Source organism: Tamandua tetradactyla, chromosome 18 (genome assembly GCF_023851605.1).
Source record: "Tamandua tetradactyla isolate mTamTet1 chromosome 18, mTamTet1.pri, whole genome shotgun sequence".
Classification (NCBI taxonomy): domain Eukaryota; kingdom Metazoa; phylum Chordata; class Mammalia; order Pilosa; family Myrmecophagidae; genus Tamandua; species Tamandua tetradactyla.
Genome location: NC_135344.1, coordinates 7,207,936 through 7,222,744, shown reverse-complemented (window position 1 = coordinate 7,222,744; position 14,809 = coordinate 7,207,936). Strand labels below are relative to the sequence as shown.

The 14,809-nt window shown below is 49.3% G+C and overlaps 1 protein-coding gene across 10 annotated transcripts in view; it reads left to right on the top strand.

Annotated features, from left to right (window-relative positions):
• The window catches only part of TSHZ1 (teashirt zinc finger homeobox 1), a 77,254-nt gene that overhangs the window by 27,350 nt on the left and 35,095 nt on the right, over positions 1-14,809 (top strand). For 8 of the 10 annotated variants that reach the window (XR_013165014.1, XR_013165020.1, XR_013165017.1 and 5 more), the window contains exons 2-4: positions 3,741-3,885; positions 4,252-5,432; positions 6,131-6,320. The exons of 1 other annotated variant lie outside the window; for it this stretch is intronic. The gene's annotated coding sequence lies outside the window, so the exon portion shown is untranslated. The remainder of the gene's footprint in view (positions 1-3,740; positions 3,886-4,251; positions 5,433-6,130; positions 6,321-14,809) is intronic. One more of the 10 variants, XR_013165021.1, reaches the window with a different exon arrangement.

Sequence of the window (14,809 nt, the reverse complement as noted above, 5' to 3'; positions counted from 1 at the left end):
GTGGTCTGCTCCCCCTGCCCTGGACATTTCTGGGGTGTGGGGGGTCCTCGCCTCTGCCCTTAAAGGCTGAAACCCTGCAAGGAGCTTGCAGTTCAGAAGACAAGGTGGGGTCCGCTGGCCCAGCCCTGACCCCTGTCCCTCCCAGTGGCCTCTTACTGCCTTGTGAGTGGATGGGGGACTTCCTTTCTCTTTCCCCTAAGTCGGGAATCCTAGAGGGGTGCGAGGGTTGGGGTTCGGAAGGGGTGGGGGTGAGGCTGACGGTGGGATGGGGAAACCATGGGTGCCGAGGAGCAGCGGCTGGCACTTCTCATCTGTGATTGGGCTGCAAATACTGCTTCCATCTCGTCTGTGGCTCTCCCACCTAGAGTCTTTGATTCCTCCCCTACTCAGAGAAGCTCCTAACAAGTAAGTGAAGACCTCAAACCAAAGGGGAGTTCAGTAGTTCTCTGTAAGTGCACGCAGGACCTTCTGAGTTATTGCCAGAGCCCGCTACATGATGGGGAGGTGCTGTCTCAGATGCCAGGGGCTACTGTGATAAGTGTCCTTGGATTGGGATGCTGGAACCCCAGGCATTTATTCTCTCCCGGTCCTGGTGGCCAGCTGTCGTGTGGACAGGCCCCTCTCCCCTCTGTCGCTCCAGATGTGCCAGTGGCTGGTGCTCCCGACAGCCTTTTGGTCCCCTTGGCCTGGAGATGCGCCCTCCAGTTTCTGCTCTGTCTTCACGGGGCTGCCTTCCCTGTCTGTCCCACCTGTGTCTCTGCGTCTCTCCTCTTGTTAGAACACCAGCTGACACATGTGGAGCCCACCCTCATCTCTTAGAACCTCGTCTTAACTTGATTCCGTCTGTAAAGGTCCTCCTTCCAAGGAAGAGCACATCTTCGGTTCGGGGTTGAGTCGCGTTTTTTAGAGTCACTATTCAACCCAGTACAGGTGCCAAAGGAGAAAGTTTCGTTTCTGTTTTGTCATTGGGCAAGGGCTTCTGGTTAACCTGTCTCAGTCACATGTGTTGCTAGTACATGTATCGATAAGCAATAGCCATTGATAATGGCCAACTGACAAAGCCTCATCTTGACTGTTCGGCATTCAGAATTTGGCCAAAGTCAGTTCCACAGCGACGCGGGATGGGGTGGACTTTTCCCAGTCGAGAGTTGCCGCGTCCACAGGTGCTAGCGGCTCTCCATGAGGTGCCCATTACCGGCCAGGTGTGAAGGATGATCCTGAGGACGGTGCCCAGCTGACCTGTCCTAGGAAACATGCAAGATTGATTCAGACCAACATGTTGGGACGAACTGAAGTCAGTAAGTGGGTGCTTTCACCACCACTGAGGATGTGTCTCCATGAAAATTGACACACTGATAGCAAACTACTCCTCCTGTTTGATTTGGGTTCCAGTTTATCATCTTCAGACCACGTGGTCGCCGAGAACTGCCACTGCATGTACTTGCCGTGCGTGGGCCCCACCAGTGGAGCCTTCAGCCACGGCTTTGGGGAACGCATGTAGGGGCTCTGCGGTGCAGCTCAGGGCCTTGGAGTGGGGGCGTCGGGTGGAGGTGGTGAAAGCCAATTGCTGCTTGGCTTTTCAGAGCTGATACTCTTTTGAGGTACAAGAGTACCTCGAAGGTGTGCATCCTGGGTCCTGGGACCCCCTCTCTCCTCCCAGTCCTGTCTCCTCCCCAGCGCAAAGGGCTTCTACCATCCACCCTGGCCAGGCGTGCACACATGGGGGTGCCGTCATGCCAGGGTCGGGGGGCCTGGGAAGAGACTCAGCGGATCCTGGGAACAGAGGCCCTGGAGCACGGTCTGGATGTGGAGCTGGGGTTGGGGGCCCCTTTCCTTGGGGTTCTCGGGGCGAAGTGCTTGTGGCAGGCCAGAGAGAAGGCAGGTTTGGCTGGTGAGTTGTGCTGGCCGCTTCCTCGCCCCTTGGACTTGGGGTCACCTCCCGATGAGGTATCACTGCACACGGTGAAATGGTGTTGACTTCACCTCACTCTTCCAAAAGCCATTTTGTGGGTGCCTGTGGTGTCCAAGGCTCCCTGGGAGAGAGTTGGAAACATGTAAAAAGTAGCAAGTTGGATCTTGCCCTCGGTGAGCTGACGGGCTTCGCTGGTGAGATAAGCTGAATGCATGTTCCTCTCAGCGTGGCCAGTGAGTCATGCTAAGGACAGGTTTTAGGCCACCCGTTATGGGGAGCTCAGGAGAAGGGTGAGCATGGCTGAGCCTCCGGGGCCGGGGGCTGCTGTCTGGACTTGCAGCTGTGGGACTCCCTCCCCACCCACGTTCACTGTGGCACGGGACGGCGTGGTCAGTACTGAGAGCTGGGGGAGCCTCGGAGTGAGGGCGAAGACCAGTAACCCAACTTCCCTTCCCGTGTAAAGCTTTTCACTGGCAGCCCTCCATCAGCCAGAAAGTCCCCCTGTTCCTTAGTGCCCTCATGCATTCCCCAGCCCGCCGTGGAGCTTGACTTGGGTGCTGTTGTCTTTTCTCCACATTGCCACCAGGGTCTTGGCCCAGGCTTTTCGGCTACAGCACAGCACATCCCCTCTGGAGGGAGCGCGGCTGATGGCGACAGTAGGTGAAGGCCAGGGCAGCCCTGTCGCCACAGTGCCAAGAAGAGTGGCCGTAAAAAAGATAGTAGTGTGGAGAAGACTGCCGCGCCTCTAACGAAGCAGCACCTCTCCTCCGCCTGGGACTCGACCGTAGGGAGGCTCTCTGGAAGGCCGGCGGCGGCTGGGCCTGCTGTGCCAGTTCTGGGAGAAGCTGTGGGCACTCAGACCCTGGGCGGCGGGCACACAGACCCTGGGCAGTGAGCACACAGGCCCTGGGTGGCAGAAGACAGACCCTGGACTGTGGGCGCACAGACCGTGGGCGGCTGACGGATGGACCCTGGGCAGCAGGCGCACAGACCCTGGGCAGCGGGCCCCAAGCACCAGGGTAAGGGCGGTGGTCATGGTGTGGGGTGGCAAACCCTGGAGCAGCTGGAGAGAGTGGTGCTCATGCATGCCACCACCCCTCAACCAGCCCCTGGGGCGGGCCGGTCATCGGCACGGGTGGTGCCTTCTGTTCTAGAAGAATCCCCGGGGGGTGGTCCTCTCCAGTGCAGTGGGAGCTGCTGGGGCGGAATGGGGGCTCTGGGCTTTTCCTCGTGGACCTCATTATTAAGGGACTGTGGTTTGGCTCCTGTCACGCGTAGCTCCTAATCAGTCATCTAGCAGAAGACTCCCAGGCCGGGCTTGCTAAGCCCAGGTTTATTTCAGGCCCAGCTTTTCCCCGGTGCAGAAGGTTTTTAGGCTCTCTGTGCTCTGTTGGCTTCAGGCCCCAGCTGTCCCCAAAGGATTCCTTGTCCCTGTAGGTCCCCCTGTTAGTACTGGGAGACAGGAGGGGTACTTAGAAGCGTGAGGGCTTACTTGGGAAGAATTGGTTTAAGTGGCTAAAAAAGCAAGGCATTTTTGACCTAATTCTTTTGTTTATGATTGGGTCCTAATAAGTGAAAGCTTTTCTCTCCCCTCCCTGTCTCTTCTTCCTCCTCTTCCTCCTTCCTCTTCTTAACTTTAAGGGAGAATTCCTTTAAAAGTTAATGAAAGAGTTTCCTTGGAACCCTATTAGATTTTCCTTGCACTAAATGCCTGCTGCAGACTTCTAATGGATGTTTTAACTACATTGTTATCAAAAGGACAATTGCACAAATTAAAAGCAGGCCTACTGTCTGTGAAGAGAAACGGGAATTTACTTTTTGCCTTTAGGTAAAAAAGAGAAGAACAGGGAGGAGGTGAATCCCACATTAGGATTTTTAGAAGTTTGATTCAGGAAAAGAGCCAGCGACACCAACACCTATGGAAACAAACAAGTAAAGTAAAGAAATGTACAGGAACCCCTGAATGTCTGGGGGTATGTTCATGCTAATTTTAACTCTTTGTGGTCAAATGCCCAAATGCCTTCCTTGCTTTATGACATGCAGCATGCTCTTCATTTTTCAGTAGAGGATGCCCTGTTAAAAATAAGAGGTTGGAACCTTTTGGGGGACTCCTGACCTTTGCCACAAGAATATACGTTTTTTTTTTGAGTAATAAGCTTTATTTTTAGAGTAGCTTTAGGCGTACAGAGACAATATAGAACTTTTAAACTGTTGAATTTGGGGGTTTTAATTTTACTCTGATGTGTTCTCTTTGAGGGAGCTTTCTGAGGCTGCTGAGTGTGTTTCACGTCTTATCTAGGCAGATGCTAGAGGAGAGATGTCCTTATGTTTCCCTACAGGGACCTCAATGTAAAGGGACTGTGGTTTGGCTCCTGTCACACGTAGCTCCTAATCAGTCATCTCGCAGAAGACTCCAAGGCCGGGGCACTGTCACAGAGAAGGCGTGTCCTGCTGCTGGGGCCTGCTGCCCTCTGCGTCCTGCCGTAGTTGGCGCTCAGCTCCGTGTCATGGAGGCAGCACCCCCAGCAGGGCAGCCATGGGAAGCCCCTGGGACCCCGGCTCCCAGCCCCATCCATGCAGCGCTGTCCATGAGAACACCCCTCCCGAGACAGGTGCTCCAGATCCCGCCTCCCTCAAGGCAGAGTCCAGCCAGGGCACTGTTTGCTGGGCCTTTCCCGTTGGCCCTGGGCCCCTGGACCTGAGGTGTGTCCGGCTTAGCAGCCAAGTGGCCGAGGTGTTGGCTGCAGTGCCACAGTTGTGCGGGTCCCCTCACCTGTGCAGGTGAGCCGACCCCATCGCTCTGACGGGGGGGCAGGTGACCTGGGGAGCGCAGGGGGTCTGCTCAGCCTCTGCGGGTATTCTCGGCATTTGTGGGGCTGACACATGGATCTGGAGCATGGGCTGGGAGGACTGCGTGTGTGTGTGTGTGCATGCACACACATCTGCATCTATGCGTGCATGCACATGTGTGTGCATGTGCCCACGTGTGCACACATGCATGTGCATGCATGTATGTCCATGTGTACACATGCCTGTGTGCATGTGCAGGCATGCCCATGTGTGTGTGTGACCTTGTATGTGCATGCTCACGTGCATGCGTGCACACTTGTGCACATGTATATGTATGTATGTCCACATGTGTGTGCCCGTGTGTGTGTGTGCTCATATGCATGTATATTCCTGCATCTGGCCCATGAGTGCACAGCTGGCTGCAGCTCCTCATCCTGTCCTCGTCCGCAGCTCACAGGACACATGTGGTGATCCCGAGCGCTCCCTGGGTTTGACTTGGTGACATGCATCACCCAGGAACACTAAGCCCTTTGGCAGGTCCGAGCCACAGCCTTGGAAGGGTGATGGCCTTGGTTGTGTGCATCTGTGGGGAAAGAAGCTCATGGCCCTTTCTTTCAGGCTCGAAGTGAGTTTAATTAAAAGAGTAATATGATTTGCTGCTGCTACTACAGAGGAGCTTGAGTGCAGATTTTCTCTCCTTTCACCTAAACTCAGGAATGCATAGACACAGGTGAACTGAAGGTTGCCATCAAGCATCCAAAGACTTTTAAGCGTGGGATTTTGCTCTAGGCCAAAGAGCAGTCCCTGTCGGGGAGGACTGAGGCCAGGCGTGAGCCCGCAGCCCTCTGCGTGCGGGGGGGGGCTTGATAGGTGTTCCCTGCCGCAGGGGTGGGCCCCACTGCACTCTCTCTCCAGGGCGGCCCTTAGGCGAGCGTCTCTGCCTGGGGCCAGGGGCCCACAGAAAGCGCATTTGCTCCTAGTTCCTATTTAACAGCCGCTCAGCCGCCACCTGCTGCCTCCCTTCCCCAGTGCCCGTGTGCTCAACAGGTGCACCAGGGCAGAAAGCGCCAGGTGTTGCAGTGCCCAGGAAGCTGCAGGGTGTTGGGGGCCCTGCTGTCCCACGTGAAACGGCAGTGCCGGTGCCGTGTTGGGAGCCTGGCTCTCTCTCGCTCCCTCCTGCTCTTTCCTTCCCTTTCCCTCCCTCTCCCTCTCTTATTCTCTCCCTCCTTCTTTCCCTCTCCCTCCCTCTTCCTCTCTCTAACTCTTCTCCTCCCTCTCCCTCTCTCGTCACCCCCTACTGGGACACCACAAGTAGAGTCCCTTTACCCTGGGGTTTCAAATGCCCTTTCGCCACGCTTTTGTAGCAAGTTGGTTCAATAGCAAATTGCAAAACCCACAAGATGTAATGGCCTTTATTCCTTAAAACAGATGTTAGGCTCGGCTGCACGAATTGCCGAGGCCCTCCGTTATCTCATATCGAAAAGAATTATTCCATGGAATTTCGTTTGGGAAAATGCCTTTTCCTTCATCCTGGATGGGAGAACTGGTCCCTGAATTTTTAAGGTTTTTCACACAAAACTGCTTTGCTGTTCCAGAAGAACAGTTTTCTGATATACAGGTAAGGCCATTTTTGTGACTTTACTAATACACTGTTTTGAATATAAATTAGAAGGGAGAAACAGAAGAGGAACCCCGCACGCATGTTTGTGAGTGTACACCCACACCCACACAACAAACATGCATTCACACACTCACACACCCAAAACACACACATGCACATGCTCACACAGCTCTACACCCCCTCCACTCACATTCACACACAGCAGTCACAGCAAACATACATTCACACATACCTGCACACTCGTGTATGCACACGCTCACACACAGAGCAGGGAGGTATCCTACTTCTAAGTGTGAAAAATATCAGTGCCTTTATAATTCCACATGCTTGTTACCGCGCACATTTGAAACGTCCTGACTTTACTGGTTTCTGACTTCCTGTTCACTTTAATGGAAAAGGGTAACAGCGAGAGGTTTTATTTACTCAGAGCCATTATATAGACAAAGTGAAAGTAAATCCAGGCTTTTGGTTTTGCATGAAAAATCCGCAGAAACACAAAACCCTGTGATAAATATAAATATAAGAGCAATGGTCAAACATTTTCTTTAGGAGATTTGAAACGATAGAAACCATCCACAGCTATCTTTTTTTGAGGCGTTACATGAAAAATACTGAGGTTTTCCCCAAAGTGCTTCCACTGCTGTGGGTGGACCCTGGGCTTCCCGCTGCTGTGTGCTGTGGGTCTCAGTGGACCCCAGGCTCTGGGCTGCTGTATGCTGTGGGTCTCAGGGGACCCTGGGCTTCCCGCTGCTGTGTGCTGTGGGTCTCAGTGGACCCCAGGCTCTGGGCTGCTGTATGCTGTGGGTCTTAGTGGACCCCAGGCTCCGGACTGCTGTGTACTGTGGGTCTTGGTCAACCCTGGGCTTCGGGCCGCCATGTGCCATGGATCTGGGTGGACCCTGGGCTCTGGGCCACTGTGTACCATGGGTCTCATTGGACCCCGGGCTTCACAGCTGCATTCCCGCTCAGTGAGCAAGCCTTCCTTGGGTCCTGATTAATAATCCCGCCGGGTTTATTCCGTGTGCGTGGGGCATGGGACAGAGCGTGCACTCCCGGGGTAGCCAGACTCGTGGGTTCCACCCATGCTGCTTCCTGCGGGGCATCCCCAGCCTGGCCTGCCCCTGCCCCGGGTGCTTTACCTGCAGACATCACCACGGGGTTCTTTGTTACTCAGGGTACATCAGGGACCATGAACTTCTAGGACATGCAAAAGCTGAAAATACAAACATCTTTTTGCAAGTGGAGCTGACAGCTAATTGGTCTGTATTGGTGGAGGGATTCAGTGAAAGAAAATAGAAAAAGACACGAATTCTTAGAAAAAGAGAAAGCTTTCTCCTTCACAATGCATTTTGTGCGTGGGGTGGAAGGCACAGCTCCAGTCACCTGCGATGTGCACAAGAGCTTGCTGGTCTGTTAGTCCTGCCAGCACACATTTGTTCTGTCTGTCCAGCTTCTCAAGGCGTGGCTGTTCCATTGTGACCCCCGGTGTGTGCGTTCCCTGCCAGGTCTGGGGGTCCAGCTGGAACTTGTCCCCAAAACGCTCAGAAATATCAGAAGCATGAGGGTTGAGCTGCCTGGCATGTCAGGGAGGCGGAGCTGTGGGGCGCCAGTGCAGGCTGCCTTCCCCATCTGGGGTGCAGGTGTAGCTGGCCCCCACACCTGCCACCTGTGGGAGCGAGGGCTGAGGGGGTAGCAGGCTGCACTAGCCCGGTCCGTGGTGGGCAGCACTGCAGCCCCTTGGCCCTGGCCCTTTGCCTCTTCCTCCTTGTGTGCATGTGGCAGGGCCACCCTGAGCCCCGGCCTGGGTGCGCACACACCCTGAGCCCCTCTCCCAGCTTGCTGCAGGCAGTCTCGTGGGGGCCCTCTGGGATTCCTCCCAGCCAGGCCTCGGTTTCCCCTCTCTGCCTGGTGTGAGCCCCAGATGCCGCTGCCTGGGCTGTGCCCTGCACACCCCACTTGCCCTACCATGGGCACTGGGGACAAGCCTGGGCCCAAGGCCCTCCCCATGCCTGGTCTCTCTGCAGGACAAGATAGCTGGAGGTGGACCCCCACTTACCTTTCTCCTCGCTGCCCAGGGTGGCACCTGCTTCATGCCTGCCAAGGGAAGGAGTGAGTGGACTGGCACCTGGCCTGGGCAGAGATAAGGTCCACGCCTTCCTTGGCCTCTGTTTGGTCCTCAGACCAAAGAAAGCTTTCCAGGGAGCCTGGACCCCAAGCTGCTCCAGGTCTAGTTCCTCCAGGGTGCAAGCCCCTTGGAGCATGCATGCACCTGAGCACCGGCAGGGTTCCTAGGGTGAATAAGGCCACATGTGACCCAGTGGGTGCCGCCCAGGGGGTAGGCAGCCTGGGGGTTCTCGAGCTGGAGTCCGACAGCTTGTGCCCCAGAGAGGCATACCTGCCTGGGTCTGCAGCAAGGCACACCTGCCCACGTCTGCAGAGGGGCACACCTGCTCATCTGCGGCGAGGCGCACCTGCTCACAACTACAGAGAGGCGCACCTGCTCACATCTGCAGAGAGCGCACCTGCTCGGGTCTGCGGCGGGGTGCACCTGCTCACATCTGCAGGGAGCGCACCTGCCCGGGTTTGCGACGGGCTGCACCCTCTCACGTCTGCAGAGAGGCGCACCTGCCCATCTGCAGAGAGGCACACCTGCCTGGGTCTGCAGCTGGCGGATGCTGCCTCAGGCCACCCCAGCCTAAGGATGCGCCCACGCCTGGGAGCCTTTGCAGGTGATGGGCACTGAGTTGGCCAGTGGGCCGCAAGTTATGGACACCAAATGCTTGTTACTATTTTTATATTTCCTTGCCTTCACCAGTGCCCTCACCCTCCCTTCTTACAGGTGGATTTCATTACCAGGAAACCATTATTTTATCTTTCCAGTTTGAGAGGAAAATATTGGGAGGTAACGCCTAAATTAGTTAATAGATTTTTCCTCTTAGCAAAAGTGTTCATGTTATATGGAAGGTTGGGAAAATATCAATAAATAATAACAAAAAACATCGTCCATGATCATGCTACGCAGGTGTAGCTACTGTGGCATTTTTATATGAATTATTTAGATTTTTCCCCCTATACATATATTTTTAAAGGAAAGTAGGGTGATGGTAGTATTTTGCAACTTAACTTGATTACTCAAATGGTGGACAGCAATTTTCCTTACTATTGTATATGGTTTCATGATTATTTCTTGAGGTACATTTTTTGATCTGACATTGTTTGGTCAAGCTTTTGACACCTATTGCAAAACTGCCCTCAGAATTCACAGTGCGTATTTCCACTTTCAGCGTATGAAATGCGCCTGTCCCTTAAGCCATTGCCAACACAAGTGTTTTACACTCTTCAGCCTTTGCCCTCTTAGTAACTGTGAAATAGCATCTGCATGTGTTTCTTAGATTATGAGTAACGGTCAATGTTTTTTTTTTTCATATATTTTATTAGACAAATTCTTTCTTCCTTTTTGAATTTTTTTTGCTTGTGTTATTTGCTCAGTTTTCTATTGTTTTGTTCATTTATTTTCGTATTGCTTTGGGAAATGTCTAATAAGGATGTTAACTTAAGTTTCTGTTACTTCTGGAGCTGCAGATGATTGCTTTGCTTTGACATTAAAAAAAATAGATTGTGATGTTTTTACCCCTTCTGTTGTTTCTCAGAATTATGCAGGTGGTCCATGTTTAATTGAGATACACTTAAACAAGGAGGAAGACATTCAAAAATAAATTAAGCTTATTTGAAATTCTTTCATCCAGAAATAACTGAAGTTATATTTTGGTATATATTTTTTCTGGATCTTTTCTAATGCATATATACACATATTCGTATTATCTATGTTTTCTCCTTTTTTTTGTTTTTACCAAAGTGTTGACTTCCTACATATTTTCTTTTATAGCCTATTTTTCCCCCATATTTCATTTACCACGTAACACAGACTTCTGTCATTTTAAAGCCTGTGTAATGCACACATAATTCATTAGAAAAATCAACCTTTGTCAGAAATTTTGTTCTGCCCAATTTCATAATCGTATACAACTGCATAATGAGTATCTTTGTGGGCAAATCTCGGCAATAGTCTCATTCTGTCCTTGATGAATTCCCAGAAGTAGAATTGGCAGGTCCAGGGCCTGGGATGCTTTGGATTATTCAGGGACGTTTGCAGCCAGCTGCCCTTTAGGGGAGGTGTCCGTATTTCCGGTCCCATCAGCGGCCTGTGCTTCCCGGGGTAGGGCCTTTTTTTGATATATTTAGATATTTTGAAGGGTTTAATTGGTCCTTTCCTGTGTAGCTTCTGCCTTTGAAGTAATGTTTAAAAGGGATTTCCTACCCTCAAGTTTATGTAAATGTTCAGTTTTCTTTTCTTCTAATATTTTGACTGATTTGTTGTTCATATTTAAGTATTTAATATAGCTGAAATTAATTCTGCCATGTGGTATGAGGTGGGCATCTATCTTTATTTTTTTTTTCCTCCAAGTAGCTAGTTTCCTAAGATCTTATTGCAAAACCCTTCCACCTGCGACCTTCTCTGTGTGCTGAGGTCTCCCGTGGATTTGGGGCTGCCTCCTGATTTGGATTTCAGTGAGCATGCTTTCTCCTTCCACCCTGCCCCCACTGTTTTAATTACTGTGGCTATATGCTGCATTTGAAATAATCTGAAGTTTCCTTTTCACCCCCTGTACCTTTTACTCTTCTTATTTCCAAAATTATTTTTTCTCTTCTGAATTAGATGAATATTAGAATCATTTTTGTCAGTTTAAAAAATACCTTATGACACTTGATTGGAATGGTATAAATTAATGAATTAATGGTATAAAACTCAGTATCTTTATGATTGTAAATTTTCCCATTCTAAAAATAAAAAGGAATACTTAGATTTATTTATCTTACTTTATTTGGGTCTATAAAATGTCATGTTTTTTTTTCCACATAGGGCTCGCATATTGATTTTTGTGGTATTTCCTAGGTTATTTATTTACAATTTGTTATTATTGTTCTTGTGAATAGAGTTACTTTTCTTTTATGCTTTTACTGGTTATTACTGGCACATTGGAATGATGTTGATTTTTCGTTACCTTTTGTAGTTAGCTTTTATATTAGCAGATGATGGTATTTACCCTTGTATATAGTGCTTACGTTTCCAGTTTTAGTACTTTTTTTATTGCTGCCTTCCCTTGTGACTTTTCTGCTTTGAAAAAAACACAGTAGCTCTTCAGAATTGATAGGCCAGTAGTGAATTTTGTTTTTCTTTTAAAAGTCACATATCAGGTGACAAGGGGAATGACTTAAAGCCTCCTTCTGCAGATAAACCATCGATGATTATGGAAAGGACCCCCGCCCCCCTCTGCGGGAGCAGGACCTGTGTCGTCCTCAGCGGGTGGGGAAGGAGCGAGACCCTGGGAAGCTGAAGCCTGGAGAAGGAACCCACCTCGGGGCCTGGGGAGGCTGTTTCCACAGTGGGTGGGACTACATGCGAATCTAAAACAAACACGGCCAGGCAGGAGATGTAGGGAACATGCTTGGACAAGTGTGTCCACCGTGACCTCTTCCTAACTCACCGGCGTGGCCCCTTGGAGGAACACCCTTTGCAGATGTCTTCCAAGTGTGTCTCAGCCAGAATGTCCTTAGCAGAGTTTTTCAGCAGGTCAGTGCAAATGCCTTTTCAAACATACAAAATCACATGGATTTGTGTATGTTGTGTTTATTTTAGCTGCCTATGCTCCATTCCTTTTCAATAATCTAATTATCCTTTATTGCCCAGGCCTGGGCCTGCAGAGAGAGCGGGAATTGTGTTTGGGGTAGTGTCTTACGGTCGTGTTTAACCTAACGTAAAATAATTTTCCTTTCTTTGTGATCCTATTTGGTTTTGAAAATGAAGATGGAGTCCTGGCTGGTTACAGTCATAGACTGAAATTTAACATTGGCAGTTTTTACTCTGCTCTTATAAATATGTTTGGGTTTCCTGCATTTACCTGTTGCTTTCCTATCCAGCAACTGGATAGGAAAAAGGGACTGTGTATAGCTTTATAGGCCTCTAGGACCATTTAATGTGATGATATATAAATAAGGCTTTGAGACTTTAATCAAAATGTGTATATCTTTTTCGAAATCCAGTAAAACGTCATCTATCTAGAAATCAATTAATTGCCAATGTTATTTTTCTAGAACAAAGCAAAGAATGAGAAAGGATACATTGGGTATCTAGACCATGTGCTGAATTCATATATTTATTCATTGACCATATCTCCAGGTCCTTGCTCACTGTCTCAAATTTTATTTATCTGCAGTTCTAATATTCATATACAGCACTGCAGATGAAAGCATCAAATTGGAAGCAAGGGAAAGCGGCGTAGATAACAGTGTGAAGTGATAGCAGATAATCTAATAGCAAGGGAGAAGATGGGAAAAAGCCATGGTAAAAGAATACATAATCTTAAAAATACAGCGCCGTAGGTCATTTAGTGGGAGAGGAACAGTTCTTATGTGCATCACAGATGTTCATGTTTCTTTCCCCTACTTGTCAGGAAAAATTTAATTGTGTTCATTGTGCTTTAAATAACATTACAAAAGCACGTATACTTTATGTAGGTTTTCCGGTGTTTCAGTTTAAAATGGCAAACCTCTAGTTACGCCGTGTCCCAGATGGCCTCCCCTTTGGGTTCTGAAGAGTCGTGGGAGCTCTGGACAGAATGTGCTGCCTAATAGGTAGTGTCAGGTCTCTGCATTTCGTGGGCACATTTTTGCATTCCATTAGACAATGGTTAAGTGTACGTTCTGCGTCTGGTGTAGGGTGTGTTTTTTGAGCCAAATTTGGCTGGAAACGTTTTGGTTCTTCTGGCCTGTGTGTCTCCTCTCTTCCACCTCTCCATCTGCGATGCTTTCCCTGAAACCGCACTGAAAGAGGACAAGCTGCCGGAGTTTGTCTCGGCGGCTGTGGGTCTGTCCGACCTCACGTCTGCCGCTCACCTCCGTTTGCCTTGCTCGCGCCTGCATGGAGGTGATGCACTGCCTGTGCTGCCAGAAGGAAACAGTGCTAAGATGCGGCGCGGACCACCAGGGCACACTTCACGAATATGCTAAATCCAGGCAGCACGCTCTTGACATTCACATGTTACAGCTTTTAGATGGTGACCAATCTCTTTTTTTTTAATTTTATTTTCTGACAGAGCTGGGAATACAATATAAGCCAAATGTCATCTCTTAAAATGTAACTGTTTTAGATTTGCTATATGACAGAGTATTTAGAAATAATATTAGGAAAATGCTATTTGTATTTTTAATTTTAAGTGATTTCCTTAATTGCTTTTATATATATATGTTTATTTTACTGAATATTTGGAAAAGAATTGAAGTCCAATGTTTAACATTACTAGGAAATCACTTTTCCTTGAAAATAACCGCCTGCGTAGTTTGATTTTTACTAAACACAGTAGAATTTCTGCAGTGATGCTACAGTTACAAAAACAAAAGATAATAAGTAGACTGCCTTTTTGCGTGTGTCTTTTGCTTCTTGGACTCAGAAGGAGCCTGAACTAATGAAGAAAAATAACATTTGTACTTATGTCCTAGAAGAATGTCATAAGAACTATTTATTGCTCACTAAAGAAATTAAATTACTTAATGAAGGTGAATTATTAACTTAATTTATTAGGAATTTAATTTGGGAGCTATTTTCACAGGGCTTTTGGCCAAGGTAAGAGCGATAATGCTTTAATGCATAGAGATACCCAAACGACTTTAAGTAGGCGCCTAAGAATATTTCAATGGAAACAAATATTTCTGTGGTTTAAATAACAGTTTCTCTGGAAAGCCTTTTATCAGTGTGGTTGTGCCATCAGCGAGGAAGTATGACTTCTTTATAAGGAGTTCATTTTGCTTATCACGGGTAGGCTCTGGGTCAATACTTTAAAAATTAGGCTCCAGGTCTAAAGTGATCACATAGTTATTTGGGGAGCAGAGTGGCTGTTCCTTGCTCATTTTGAGTCCAGTTGACCAGAAATAAGACTGGTCAGAGCCCCCCACATCTGTCCTCAGCAGACACGCTGGGCAAGGAGGCTTCCAGGCAGCGTGGGTGTGGGGCTCTGGGCGAGAGATGAGGGGTGTGGGGTGCGGGCATGGGGCTTGGGTGCAGGGCACAGGTGAGGAGCATGGGTGAGGAGTGTGCACCCCGAGTTCACTCCCGGACAAGCTCCAGGCCCCGTGCGGCCGCTGCCCGCGAGGCCAGCTTCCTCCTTTTCACAGCGTGGGTGGGCGGGGAGGGGAGAGGCTCCCCAAATCTGCCTGTGAATTAGTGATATGTTGGGAACCAAAACTGGCATCTTCAGGACGGTTCCCTGGAATCTCCTAGAAACATCTTTGTGGATTCGTTTCCATGATTTGTGAGCCAGGGGAGGAAAGTGAGAAACATTTCCTTTCTTCTCTAGATTGTTTGGATTTTTGGTGATTTTAGCCTGTTCATGGATGGGAGGGATGGTTTAGTTTCCAGGGCTGTGTGTAAC